Below are 15714 nucleotides of genomic sequence, written 5' to 3'. Positions count from 1 at the left end.
TGGCTGTGTTTGTTGTTTCCCTTCTAAAGAGTTCTGTTTACCTACCTCTCCAGCTGCCAGAATTATCTGGCACAGCTGGCATTCATATAATATTTTGAGATTTGCAAAATGCTTTACAAATATTACCTCATTTTATCCTTACAGCCCTGTGAGGCAAGTAGTCTGTGGGGTATTATCCTCATTTTATAACTATAGCTTAGTGAGTTTAATTTGCCCATGATTTGTCTATGGTCACATAGCTAGTAGATGTCATACAAGATTCGAATCCAGGTCCTTTTGACCTGAACCAGAAAGTCCTTTCTGACTTAACATTCATTCTATCCACTAGAGTATATTGCTTTTCCATAATGTCAGCCCCTTGACTCATTCTAATACTGCAGCCAGTACCAGTTAGCTGCAGGAAAACAACATGTGTTTCCAGGTGGCATGTCTATCATTTATGATTTAAACCAGTGGTTTTTATGTGGTATATAGCCTTGACACAAGAACTTATAAAAAATCAGTTTATTAAACATTAGTTCATGAAAGTGTCGAATTTAAAATGACATCTGCCAGTCTTGCCTATTTTTTTTTCCCTCATAAAAGCCTTGGATATTTGAATTAATCTAGACTACTTCTCTGTATATTCCTTTTAAGGGATGGGAGGTGGAGGATAAAAACAGAATGGCCCACAATAACACCTGGTGTTTTATTATTCTTTATAAATGTCAGATCTGTTGCTTTCTTTGATTCTAACACCCTCCCTGAGGGGTCACTGGGACAGAGCTCTGTTATTATTCTCTTGTTACAAAGGAGAAAAACTGAAGCAGGGAAAGGAGTTAAGTGACTTTCTGAAAGTCACAAAGTGCCAAAACATGACCAGAGTTTAGGTCTTAATCACTATTTCAGGTTCCTTTCCCTTCTCTTCTATAATTAATTCTTGTGATTTTTGATGGAAGAAAGGGAAAGAAAATAGCACCCTGTTTTCCTGTAAATAAATCTATCTGTGCTTCTGACTGTCATATTGACTTTTGCCTATCACAGTTTGCCCTACAGGAGTCTTCCATGACAGAATCAGAAACAATGAGTGGAAGTTTCAGTGAAGTGGTAAAAGCTGCTTTGGAATGCAGGGGTTTCCCTGCGCCTCCACCCCCAACCACTTAAGATCAGGTAGGTCTGGAAAATCCCTTTCAACTCGGAGATTCTGATTCTGGGATTCCAGACTTGAGAGGGCCATGAAGTTTTGCAGATGAAAGTGAGGTTTCAGAGAGTCAGTTTGTCAACAAACATTTATTAAACACCTAATAAATTCCAGACACTGTGCCAAACTCTCTGCAAATATATTATTTCTTTTGATTCTCACAACAAACCTGTGAGGTAGATGGTGTTATTAACTCCATTGTAGAATTGAGGAAATAGATGAACAGAACTTAACTGACTTATACAGGACCATTAAGCTATTAAATGACTAGAATAAGATTTGAACCTAGAAGTTCCTGAGTCCCCATCTAGCACTTAATTTAACACAACATACTCTCTCTCATGTCACTCATTAAATCCTCTCTGTTGACCTGCATAGAACTCCTACTCTCCCTTACACCATGGTTATAAAGATGGAGGGGGTGAGGTAGCCGCTATAATCCCTTCTTTCACTCATCCCCAAGCATTATCACCCCATCAGCCATCCTGCCCTCATCTCTGTTAGATCACAAGAAGCATTGGTCTGTAAGAGCCGGATGTAAGCCTGGCAAGGCAGATCCAACATATCTCATCTGTAACAAAAGGCTGACGCTGTTGTCTCAAAAGTACAAATCCCTGGGTGGGTGATGTCATGTTGTTTTGTTTGTCTCTGTGTGCCAAGGGGTTCAGATTTCAGTTGTGAAAGGAGTGGTGTGGTTGGGAGGGGAGGGGGAAAGTTATTTGGTTCAGGGGAAATTCCAGGAAGTCATAAATAGTTGTTTGCAGCTGATGAAAGCAAATTTTCAGGGAAGACAGAAGACAGAAAAGCTCAAAGGTGCTTCCTTGCCCCTGCTGCTTTCCTTCATGAATAATCGTTAGCACTTACAAGGATATGAACAGGCAGTTTTTAGAAGATGAAATTCAATCTATCCATTGCCATATGAAAAAATGTTCCAAATTTCTCTGTAGTTAGAAAAATGCATATTATAAAGCAGTTATGAAGTTTCTATTGGCAAAGTTGACCAAAAAAGTCCCTCCAAAAACAGAAGGAAAAAAACTGACAAATGCTCAAAGGGCTATGAGAAAATAGGTATGTTAATACAGTCAGTGAAGCTGTAACTTGGTCTATCCATTCTGCAAAGCAATTTGGAACTGTACACCAAAAGATACTGCTATAGATCTATACCCTAAAGAAATCATAGAGGAAAAGAAGGCCAAAAATATTTAAAACAGCTCTTCTTTTGTGGTGGGTAATGAAGTGGAAATTAAGGAAATGCTCAGCAGTTGGGTGGAAGCGTGAATCAATTATGGAATGTGGATATGATGGAATATTCCTATGCTGTAAGAAATGATGAAAGGAACTATTTCACAAAAACCTAGGAAGACTTGGATGAAATGATGCAGATTGAAGTGAGCAGAACCAGGAAAATAATTTATATTAGAACATTTCAAACAACTTTGAAACACAAAAGAACTGTGATCACCATAAAAATTACAGCAATTCTAAGGAACTCCTGATGAAAGATGCTACCCTTCTCTTGATAAAGAGATAATGGATTCAGAGTGTAGACTGAGGCATAACATTTTTTAGACATGACCAATTTGAGAATTTGTTTTGCTTAACTCTGAACATTTGTTATAAGGGTTTTGTTTTTCTTTCTTTTACAGTAGGAGAAGTAAACATGGGTGAGAAGGAAAATAAGATTTTTTTTCTTGATTAAAACAATTAAATAGTACCACAAGCCTTGTGAAATGTTTTATGTTTTCCCACTTGATCTTCACCACAATCCATGAAGTAGGTGTTATCATTCTTGTTTTACTGATGAAGAAACTGAGCCATAGACACTGTTACTTGGCTCAGTGTCACACAGCTGATCTTATACACTGGTTTTGGACCCCAAGTCTTCCAGGTCCCATGCTCTGAATTCTACCAGCTATACCACGCTGCTGCTTCACATTTCAGCCCTATGGTCCTCATTTTAGCATTATAAAAGCATCAGTTACAGGAATGAATGAAGGTCCTGTCACACAGCATCATATTTGGGAAGAAACCATCTGTTCTTTGGCTCCGGTCCTACCTCTGCCTTCCCTAGAGCAACAGATGACTGCTTCCTGGGGCAGGTTTGTTTGTAAATGGTTTTATCCATGATTTGAACAATTCCCTTCTCTTATGGGACTAATCTGCAGCCCAAAATACTTGGCTGTCTTACATATTTTTTTCCTGGTATTCACCCAAAATCACACCCTGTCCAATCCATCCTATTCTCTACAATGATGATTCTGTACAATATCTCTCCATTTCCTTTTCCTTTCTTGCTCATAACTTTACCAGACTAAAGTTATTGGCTAAATTTATGATTTTTCTTTTTTAAAAAGCTTTCTCATTTTTGACTTGTGCTGCTTCATGATAAATTCTAAACCAACATCTTTGCTTTCTGATACTGAGGACCAACTCATACCCTGAGCTTTAGGAAAAGAAAATCCATGCGAATGAAAAGCAAAGTGAACTGAGAATTAGTTGCCTCTTAGCAGAGGGAAGAAGATTTCTTTTTTTTTTTTCTTTCTTTCTACAATCTACACAATGAGCTTTTAAAATCTGCCCTTCCCAAAGAGGGATTCTGTTCTGCTTTCATGAATTTCTCAGCCTTGAATGAGCAATATCCTCAAATCCTTCGTTCCCTGGCATCAGGCAAGAGTATTTTGAGCAGGGTATTGTCCACTTGGTCTGGACAGCACCTCCCCTTCTCTGAACAGCTCTGTCCTACAGTCCTTTCCCTGTCTTTCTCCACCTCTTTCTTCCCTCCCTTATATCCATGATTGCTTTTGGCTGCTTCTCTTTCCTTAGCCTTGGAATCCAGAAAGTCACATTACCTCTTAGAAGACTTAGTGGAATCTTTCCAAAGCTGAAGCAAGCAAACTGTTCCCCATAGCTTTGCTAATAGTCTCCTACAGTCTCTTTTCTCTATCCCACACAGTCCCAGAGGAAAAGCCTGCCTCTTGCTTTGTGCCCTAAGGATTGGGTCGTCTCTATATGGTGTACATTGAAAGCTTTTATTCTCCTCAGGGGAAATTTTCAGGACACTTTAATCCAGAAATAAAAACAATATCAAATCTTTACTAAACCAGACCCTCATTATACAGGTCAAATCCTGGTCCAGTAAACTCCAAGAGATTTTTTTTTTTTTTTATTGCACTGGAAATGGGTTATATTAATTCTTTCTTGAGATTAGTGCATCATCCATATATTAGGCCTGGGAAAGCTTTCTGTTGTTCAGAAATCTTTGTGGTAATAAGATTGATTTCATGAATCAGGGATACCTGAGGAATCATTCAATCAACAAGTATTATTATGATCCTAATTATAACTTAGTATACCAAGAATCTAAGCAAAATACAGCTATTCCTCACCTTCAAGGAGCTTACTTTCTCATGGGAGAGACAACACATCTGTGTATGTGTACATACAAGATATAGACAGAATAGATGGAAAATCATCATAGAGGGGAACTCTCTAGAAATTGAGGGTCCTTGGAAAGGCCTCTGGAAGAAAGAAGCATTTGAACTGAGTCTTGAAGGAAGGCAGTAAAACAAAGAGGCAGAGAGGAGGGGGCAGGGTATTCCAGGTATGAAGGACAGCTCGTGAAATGGTAAAGTCTTTGAAGAAGGGTTGCCATGGATGAGAAACAACTATACAGCCAGACTATGTTCAGAGAAATAATGGGTAAAATTGGAAAGATAAGAAAAGTCCAGGTTGTGAAGGAATTTAAAGATCCAACAGATGATTTTATATTTAATTCTGGAAGTAATAGGAAACTCTTGAAGTTTACTGAGAAGAGGGATGACATAGTTGAGAGCATTCCCCAGGAGAAAAATTGAGATTTCGTTTGGTCTTTTCAGCATTGTCTTCTTGATCTGAAAAGTCTTTCAAATAATTTCCATTCTCTGTTTTTATCATAATTTGCTTTACTCACAATGAGTAGACCTTAAAAGTCAGATCTGATTTGACAAGGCCACTAAAGTGGTTTGTTATCATCCTAATTGGGAACTCAAGGGAGTTTTGCTCTGGGTTTAGTCAATAAATCTAATCCCTGTGGAAGAGCTCAAGGGAGTTTTGCTCTGGGTTTAGTCAATAAATCTAATCCCTGTGGAAGAGCTCTTGGGTGGGCAGGGAATTACAAAGCTGGTGAGAAGCCTTCACCTTTATTATGGAGAATCTGCAGCCAGGAACTTGTGAAACTGTCCCAAGTAGAACAGCCTGCAGGAGTCAGTAATTCCTGAGAAAGGTGGCAGTAATTATAATCGAATTACATCACTTAGAGTATTGAGTTCACTATTCCTCTGATTTCTGTAGACAGAAATCTTAGGAGCAGAGGGAGCTGAGAGCCCTTACTGTTCTTCTCCAAGGAGAAGGAAATCTCAGCACATGGGCAGGAATGGGAACAGGAACTTAATGACTAAATTTATCCAATCTAGGGATGAGAGAACAGAAATATGAGAAAAAGAAAGAGAGCAAATGAAAGCAGAGGACAGGTGAGGAACAACCCCCACTCCTGATCCATGCCTGATCAGCCCTTCCCATCTTTTTGGTAGGATGAATGGCTTTCCCCTGTTTTAGGAAGACCCCCCTCCCTCCATACCCCCACTCCTAAGTTGGCCTTGGAACCTCAGGAAATCCAGCCCACACTTGGACTCTGTAAGTGCCGCTCAGGGGGCGGCCTAGAAAGCACTGTGGTGGCAAAGGTGACACATCCTGGACAAGGGAAACAATTACCAAGCGTGCACTTTACAGTCAGACAGATAAATGTGCGTCAGCAAATGTACAGCTGCATATAGAAATGCAAACGCCCCCTCCCGTCCAGGGAAAAAAATGGTGTCACCATGAAAAGAAAGAGGGTGAATTCTCTCATTCAGTGAACACATTTCTCTTCTCATGAAGCTGCCCACGGGTTTCCCATCAAGATAGTAATTCATTGTATATGGAAGGGAACTTCCCATATGGAAATTCCCACTTCCTCCTGAGAACAGTACACACAGTGTTAACCTTGATGAGTAAGACTTTCCCTTCTTCCATCAGTTTTAGCTGTGAATTGGCCTTTCTCTTTGGAGATTGGCTGTGCTTCTAGTTTAGTTTAAGTTTTGGCCTGAGTTTCTACAATGTGACAGTGCCAGCACTAGGATGAGAACCTTTGTCTCAATCCTCCCTCCAAGATCCTTTTCCCTATCTCCTACAGCTAACTCACACAGTCATTGACTGGAGCAAGACAAAAAGAGAATGACTTCCCAGTTCATATAAATTGGTCTGCAGTGGGAGTGTGGATTTGGCTCTGGTTATCTTATGGTAGTTGGTCTCACAGGTGGGAGAGACATTTGGGGGCGTTTGGCCCCCAAAAGCAAAACAAAACTAGGAGCAATGGATGTAATTAAATTACATTTAATGTAAATGAACTTTCTAATGATTGCAGCAGTCTAAATGTTGAATCACTGGAGTAGAGTGGTCCTTCTCACTGGAGATGTTCAAAGACAGGGTGATTACTCACTGGGAATATTGTGGAAGGAATTATTATTTGGGTGGGCATGGGTGAGATTAGAAGACCTCTGAGGTATCTTCTGATCCAGATTCTGGGATTTTGACTATTTTTCTAGAGGGCAGTGGCTAAAACTGGAGCCCTCTCTTTTCACAATGCTCAGCAAAAGTTCCTTATTGATGATATTGCGCCTCATTCCATGCATTTTTCTTTGGCCATTTATGAGAAGTCATACTCTCTCATTTCTGACCCACCTTCATAGTTGTGGTTATGAAGGTATGGATAGTAGCTTTTAAGCTGGAAGAGACTTTAGGATCTACTTAGTCCAACCTTTCATTTTACTGATCCAAAAACTTAGTGAAATGGTTGTCTAAGATCATAAAGGTAGCAAGAGGCAGCGCTGGGATTTGAATCCAGATCCTCCAACTTTAAATCCAACATGGAACCTCAACTATCTTCTTAGCTCTTTATATAATAATGAAAATTCTATACTCTTCCAAATGCCAACAGAAGAACCAGCTTTTATTTTTAATGTAATGGAAAAAAGTTCATTTCTGACACTTATTAATTTGGTGACTCTAAACAAGTCTCATCCACTTCATTTCCCAGTTAAATGGGAGCAAGAATGCTTTTTTCTGCCAGCTGTCATAATTATTGTGAAGATGAAGTGAGATTACAGATTTACATTTAAGAGTGAATGGCTCCCAATAAATTTATTTGCCTGTGGACTTCCATGAGGAACTAAAGTGGTAATTTTAGGATTAAGAGAAGGTTGCTAGAAAGAGTTTTTAAAAGGAAAGTATTTCACTGTCCTTCAAATTACATTGGCATTACTAAAAACTACCATGAATTGATTTTATCTAAAATTCAAGAGCTCATTAATTTGGACTAACTGGACAAAGGAAGAGCCTGAATTGGGGGCAGGGAATGTCATATAGTGAAAAGGACTTATAGTCAGGAGACTTGACTTGAGAACCAGAACTTTGACACCAAAGCTATGTGGCCATAGGCAAATCACTTAACTATTATGAACACCTTTTTGTTATTAAGTCATGTCTGACTTATGGTGACCCCATTTGGAATTTTCTTGGCAAAGATACTAGATTGGTTTTCCATTTCCTTCTCCAGCTCATTTGACAGATGAGGAAACTGAGTTAGATTTAAGTGACTTGCCCAGGGTCACAAAGCTATTAAATATCTGAGGCCAGAATTGAACTGATGAAGATAAGTTTTCCTGATTCCAAAACTCAGTATTCTATCCACTGCTGCACTGATGCCCTTTTATGAACTCTAGCTTCTTTATCTCTAAGGGAATAATACTACTCATATTCCATACCACATAAAATTGTTGTAAGGAAAGCAATTTGTAAACCAAACATCACTACATAAATGTAAGTTATCATCATCATTATCAACATTATTATTATTATTTCTAGCTCTGTCATCAGCTACCTGTCACTGAGTAAATCACTTCATTTCTATTTGGTCCTCAGTTTCCTCATCTTTAAAATAGGGAAGTTAGCTGAATTGCTTTCTAAAATCCTTTTAAGCCCTAATATGATTCAATGGGAGGAGCAACTAGATGGTGCAGTGGACCAGCCCTGAAATCAGGAGGAGCAGAGTTCAAATCTGACCTCAGACATTTAACACTTCCCAGCTGTGTGACCCTGGGCAAGTAACTTAACCCCACTTGCTTCAACAACAACAAAAACAAATTATGATGCTGTAAGGAAGATCTTTGAAAAATTAAAAAGTATTCTCCAACTGAATAGTACTATCACAGCAAATAAATACAGATACATTCAGGTCTTTTCCTTTACCATTAAAAATGTTACCTGACAGAGATTGGAAATATACACAGAAACTCAAATTCTTAAATCAGGTCAGTTTCCCTTAACATCATAACTTCACTATCTGAAGAATTTAAGCCTCTTCTCCCCTCTCCCTCTTCTGAAGTCTATAAGTGAAGATACCTCTACTGACAGATGTGACTAGTTCCAGATTTTCAGCTGACTCAGATGTCTACTTCCTGGCTTGACAGGTGTTTGGTGAGGTTTATGGGTTACTCAAAAATGCTATTGGATGGGTGGATTATGAATGATAATTTTGATCATATATATATATATATATGTATACATGTATATATAGACAATCGATATTCCCCATTAATTTTTAGAAGCAGTCTGGTAGAGCAGATAAAATGCTGGTCATAAAGTCAGCAAGACCCGAGTTCAAATCCTGCCTTTGAAATTTACTAGTTGTGTGACCACAAACAAATCCCTTAATCTATTTGTGTCCCAGGTACTCCTGTAAGACAATGGTGATGGTTCATTCTCAAAAAGGACCAAAATGACATCGCGATGTTAGAGTCAAATTAGTATGTCCAACTGTGGCTGCTGAGACCGATATGAGCTTGGAATATTCTGCTACAGGTCTGACATAGTACCTATAATTTAGTATATATATATGTATAATATAATATCTATAAATTGGGATGGTTTCTCTAACTCTGACCACCTCATATTTCTTCTGAGCTAATTCAGTTCTGGTTTATTTATAGAGTATAACACCTTCTCTGATGAGGGCACGCTATGCTGGGTGGTTCTGTGCCAGTGTCCCCCATATCATAACAATCTATTCAAAAGTTAAGAGAGACTTTGACAGTGTCCTTCTATTACCTCCTGAGTGATTGCCCTGTGTGAGTTCTCTATAAATAGTCTTTTTGTCAAGTGTACATTTGCCATTCAAATGTGGCCAGCCCAATGGAGTTGTGCTGTCTGCAGTAGAGTTGGAATACTTGGCAGTTTTGTTCAAGAAAGGATCTCAGTGTCTGGACCTTATCCTGCCAGGTGATCTTCAGCATCTTCCTCAGACAATTCAAATAGAAGTGATTCAGTTTCCTGGCATGATGCTGGTATACTGTCCAGGTTTCAGAGGCATACAATAATAAGGTCCCTATAATAGCTCTTAGACCTTCAATTTGGTAATTACTCTAATATTTCTCCTCTCCCACACTTTTCTTCAGAACTTTCCAAACACTGAGCTAGTTCTGGCACTCCATGTGCCAACTTCATTATCTATGTGTACATTCCTGGAAAGTATACTATCAAGGTAAGTGAATTTATCCACAAGCATTTTTGTAACTATTTGCTGTAACTAATTGTTTCACATATGGATAGTGTAGTGCTGGCTGATGGAATTTCTGTTTTTTTGGTGTTAATCAGTAGGCCAAAATTAGCACAAGCAGCAGAAAATTCTTTGTTGCATCTCAGCTTTGAAGGCCATATTGAATACACAATCATCTGCTGATTCTATTTCAGTTGAGATTTATAAGATGGTGGTGGTGGTGGGGTCTATTACATGTAAAAAACTGAATGAAATTTTCCAGATTGTATGTTTAGAGGAGATTATGTCCCAGGGTTCAAAGATTCCTCCACTGTCCATCTCTACAAAGGTAAAAGGAATAGTTTGTTCTGTGAGAATCACAGCAGGGTTTCTCAATCATTGCAGACAAGATTCTTGTCAGAGTCCTCCTTAATAAACTGATCCTACACCTAAAAGAAGGTCATCCACCTGAGAGAGAGTTGTTTGCTGCCTGACAACTCCAGGAGAAATGCCAGGAGCAGAACAGAGGTCTGTGTACAACATTTGTAGATCTGATCAAGGCCTTTGATTCTGTCAGTCAAGAGGGTTTCTGGAAAATTATGTCAAAATTTGGTTGCCCAGAGAAGTTGACAGTATAGTATGTGAATTTCATGAAGGCACACTTGCATCTGGGTTCTGACCATGGACAGTGCTCTCAAGCTTTCCCAGTCACTGATGGAGTGAAACAAGGCAGTGTGCTTGCTCCCATGCTTTTTAGCATCATGTTTTCAGCCATGTGGTCAAATGCCTTCAATGAGTATAAACATAGTATCAAAGTCAGTTACTGTGCTGATGGTAAAATTCTTCAACTTGAAAAGGCTTCAAGCCAAAATTAAAGGGAAGGATTGTGGAGCTGTTAGTTGAAGTCAGTGGAAAGAGTTCCCCCAAAGATGAAATGAAACTAATCCTAATCTGATTTCACTGGTTCTTCCCAACTTTACACACCCTCAAATGGTCAAAGTGAGAATGAGTTGTCTATGCCAACGTGAAATAAAGAAAACTACTGAAGTAACAAAAATCCTTAACCGAGGTAAGAGAATTACAATTCAGGGCACCACCACAGCACCAAAGTACTGGAGAGCCCAAGAGGAACAGATGTGCAGGCTTTAAATACATTTCAACAAGGAAGAGTCTCATGGAAGGCATAAACTACCAAGCTGTTACATAAGTTGTTTTGTATAACAACTGAAAGTCCACTGGGGAGGCTGGGGAGTGGTGAGATATGGTCAGAACAGCTGCCTCTAGGTACAGCAACTAGGAGTTTCACAAAACTGGTCCCAACCGGTTTGGACCTTCTCTAGCTATAGAATCAGGATCCTCTAGCCCCTCTGATGGTTGCATTCGGCACCTTCATTGATATTCACGGAATGCACTCTCCTTGACTGTTTAGTGGGCGCTTACCTTGGATGACTTTGGAAGTGTGATGCTTTCTTTAGATGGGGTAAGAATGGTCTGGTGGACTGGAATGCCAAACTTCCTCAACCCCATGATTAAAAAGTTTTTTTCTCTAATTTGAGGTATAATAATAAGCCATTCATATGTTTCATGATTAATTTCCAAGAACAGAATTACTATTATAACCCGAGTCCCAAAACTCATTCATATGAGACTCTCAAGTGAGGAGTGGGATGGAGATGGTGAGAAAAAGAAAGAAGAGAGATCTAGTCTCTTCAGGTTTTTCTGGCTTCTGGCTTGAAAAAGAAAATGGGTGACGCCAACTCTTTAGATTGCCAAAAGGAGAAAACTATTCTGAGAAGAAGCCGGCTGCAGAATTTCAATCATGTATTTATTTCTAGCTTATACACCAGAAACTTAAGGGAATTTCCCTTTGGTGAGCTCTGGTACACTCTTGATTGAGCCGAGTTGCATTTTTTCCAATGAGAGAGCTCATTCCACGTGAATACTTTCTCTTATTTCCATTTTACTATTGACTTGGATAAATGAATTTCTTTTCTCTTTGCTACATGTGTTCATTGCGGAACTGGCATTTGGTGGGAAGGGAATCAAACCTTGGATATAAAGCTTGGAGGCCTCATTCTGAATTACAAAAATAATGATCAGGAATTTAGCTTTAACCTGAAAATTATATTCCCTAGACTATTTCAAGGATCACATAATATAATTCAACCTAGGATATACCCTCTCTGAGTGGAGCAGAGTGACAGACAAACTCTGACTACAACATCTGGCAAGAATTGAGATGCAGAGTATGTTCAAGGAAGACTAGCACCTCTGAGGTGAGGGCTGCTTTCCATCTTTGGTGGATCCACCTAACTCTCACCTGAGGCTCCAAGAAGCTATAGCATGAACAGCAGCCACATCCCGGTTTTGGTAGACAAACTAAAACAGGTTGATGGTAATCAAGGAGTCTCAAACCCCATGGTGAGTTAGAGGAGTGTATACCCCAAGAATGTAAAGACTTCATCTGGTAGAATAAGTGAATGAGAACAATTTGCTCCAACAGCCATGAAGAAAGGTGTTATGAGGTGTTTAAACCTCTATTAGATATCAAAGATAACAAGGTTACCCACTGCATCTCTTTTCTGTCACTAGACAGTGGTAGAGGTTGATGATTTTGTGCAATCCTGCATCACTTACATCCAATTTTCCTTCAAATCAAAAGCCAAAAAAGGCAGGAATTCAAATCTCCCTCACAGAAGGTAAGGGGGAGAAAATACTGGAGATTCTGACCTTCAATTTTGGCCTTCCTGTGAGCCACATGTGATACCCCATTTTCCATATGGGAATTCTTTCCATAGAAATATAATTTCTAAGGTCCATTGCTGCCTCAGCTGCATTACCAGGGGGAGAGAGAGAAGAGAGAGGAGGATCTCAAAGTATCCAAGCATCTCCAAGGACATGCTACATTAGTGTCGAGATCCCTCTCTTTGCCACAACTCCTTCAACCAGAATGTTGAGAAAGCAATCAGCTACATCATTACTCCTGAAGGCTGTGGTCTTACCTTGGATATTTGTGATAAAATAGCCCACTCTTGAACTTGGTCTAAAGACTATCTAGTATGAAGAGAGAGAATCATAAAAATCCTCACTGACTCTTCTAGGAGTATACTAGGAGTACTGATGTTGCAACATTTTTCACTTAGAAGTATATTCAAGAGATTTTGCTAGTAAAATAAACATATTAAATAAGTCTAATATTTTCCATGATTAAAAAAAAAAAAACCTTAAAGAATAAGAAGTTACATTTCCAGCTACTGTCTTGGAGTCTATAAAACAAGTGAAAGCAAGCGCAGCTCTTGTCACTACCAAAAAGGAAGAGGAAGAACTAGTAAAAGCCATTAAGTTGTCATTGAAAGAAGTGGCTGTTGTTTGTTCTTCATACCAGAAAAGGGCTATGAAATCAGGGAGAGAATGCCATGACATGCAAATGAATTAGCTTTAAGTGAGGGAGGGCTGTACAAGGTCACCTGCTTCACTTTCCCTTCCAGAGGCATCTAAGTCTAGTGGCCAGATGTAGATCAGGATGACTGTTGATGGTCCCTCTAATTGAAAGAACAAAGGTAACAGCCAATCATACTTTCCAATTTGTATGCAAGTCTATCAAACCTCTTAACTAACCACCGACATAAGGGTAGGAAAAGTTCATGATAGCTATGATATTGAAGCTGCTGAAGATAATGAATTAACATTTAAAACTGGAGAAATCATTATAGTTCTTGGTGACAGTGATCCCCAATAAAAGTGAACTCATCAAGGAATATAGGGTTGTTTCCCTCTATTTTTGTTTCATCTGCCTTCAGTATACTGAATCAGAAATGGTTAAAATAGAGAAAACAGTATAATTCAATGATGATGCTCAGATGGAAACAATAGAGCCTGAACTTGAATTAGTATATACATATATATGTATATAATTATATAATTTTTTTATTTTCCCCAGTTACATGTAAAAACAGCATTCTTTTTTTTTTTACATGTACATCCAATTTTTTAAAACATATTTCTTTATGAATCATGTTGGGAAATAAAAACCAGAATAAAAGAGAAAAACCATTAGAGGGAAAAAAAAAGAAGAAAAAGAAAAAGAAGTGAATACAGCATGGGTTGATTTACATTCAGTCTCCATAGTTCTCTTTCTGGATGTGGATGGCATTTTCTATCCAAAGTTTATTGGGATTGCCTTGGATTACTGAACTGCTGAGAAGAAACAAGTCTATCATAGTTGATCATTGTACAATCTAGCTGTTGCTGTGTACAATGTTTTCCTGGTTCTGTTTGTTTTGCTCAGCATCAGTTAATGTAAATCTTTCTAGGCTTTTCTAAAATGAGCCTGTACTTTCATATACCATAACTTATTCAGCCATTCCCCAATTGATGGGCATCTACTCATTTTCCAGTTCTTTGCCAGCACTAAAAGGGCTACTACAAACATTTTTACACATGTGGGTCCTTTTCCCTCTTTTATGATTTCTTTGGAATTCAGACCCATGAACTTGTATATATTGATGAAAACAAAATGAGCCTGTTTTTGCAAGTGTCACAAAATGCAGATCCAAATAATGACCAGCCAGATCTACCAGAATCAATTGCTTCATTTGGAATTAATCAGTCACCAAATTGGACCACTTATTAATGTAAAATTGGAAAATGTTGACAGAAAACATTCAAAGTTTTCAGAACTCAATGTTAAAGTGAGGGAAGTGCTTTCATTATATAGCAAACTGATGAAGACCTAATATAATCCATGTACACAAAATTACAGAACCAACAGTATTATACATTATACAGAACCAACATGTTCTACACCTGGTGTTTCTGTTTCTCAGTTATATCCAAGGTAGCCTCAAAGTGATGCTTTTTTTGGTGGCAAGGAGTTCCCAAATGGACCATGTTCAGAACCACAGATTACCTTCTGAGCAAATATCTTCTCTCAACCAAGGAATAGTTCTGTCAGCAAATCCAGTATTTCCTAATCAACAAGCTCAGACTTATTACTCTGACACAGTGTTCCATTCTATACAAGGAAATAAATACTTCAACTAGGCTTTGGTATATAGTTCTCCTGCTGTTGCTACTGCTGATGTCAGTGTACCAGAATGGTGGATCTAGTCTGTCCCAGGTGCCAAACTATAATTTAGTATATTCTACACTGCTCAACCACCCAGTAATCATCAGCTACCTCAAGCCAACAAATATATACCTAGGAGGCTTTTGAGATTTCTAATTGTGGCTGACCTCTGCTAAGTGTAACTGACAATGCTATGAGTTCCTTCCTTTAAAATCTTAAGATTTGTTTATTATCCACTTATAGAAAGCTATCTTGATAAACAAGAATGAAGAAGGTAGAACTGTGTTCAATTTGCACTGGCTTTTCAGGGAGTTGTCAGTTTTTTGTAGATGAATGAAACTACTTAGGACATTTAATTTCTACCAAAATGCCTGAAAATTGGTACAAGATTATTTATGTCTGGTAAAACTGACTGGTCTGTGAAAAATCCAAATTTACAGAAGTTGCAATATATATGTTATATACATATCTTATATGTGATTTTATGAGTGGCCATTTTAATTGCAATGGTGATCATGTGAATATATTTAATATTTTAATTTTATGTTATTGTTTTATTTTAGTCATCAACAAACTACCATGTTTCATAGGATTTTATGTGGACTTAGGAGATTGCAATACCTTTTATGATTCATTCTTTTTTGCTGAGGCAAGTGACTTGCCCAGGGTCACACAGCTAGGAAGCATTGTGTCTAAGACCAGATTTGAGCTCAGGTCCTCCTGACTTCAGGACTGGTGCTCTATCCACTGCACCACATAGCTGCCCCAATTGCAATATCTTTTTAAAATTCAAGGAAACAAATTGTTATAACATTAATACTTGAGAGTTTTATGTTTTCCATATTTTGTTTCACACTG

The 15714-nt window shown here is 38.4% G+C and overlaps 1 pseudogene; it reads left to right on the top strand.

The window, feature by feature from the left end:
• Window positions 1-12131: 12131 nt before the first annotated feature.
• Window positions 12132-15032, top strand: LOC127547541 (signal transducing adapter molecule 1-like; annotated as a pseudogene).
• Window positions 15033-15714: the final 682 nt, after the last annotated feature.

The sequence above is a fragment of the Antechinus flavipes genome, chromosome 1 (genome assembly GCF_016432865.1).
Source record: "Antechinus flavipes isolate AdamAnt ecotype Samford, QLD, Australia chromosome 1, AdamAnt_v2, whole genome shotgun sequence".
In the NCBI taxonomy this organism is placed as follows: domain Eukaryota; kingdom Metazoa; phylum Chordata; class Mammalia; order Dasyuromorphia; family Dasyuridae; genus Antechinus; species Antechinus flavipes.
The sequence above is the reverse complement of the archived record's forward strand: the minus strand, read 5'-3'. Positions and strand labels throughout refer to the sequence as shown.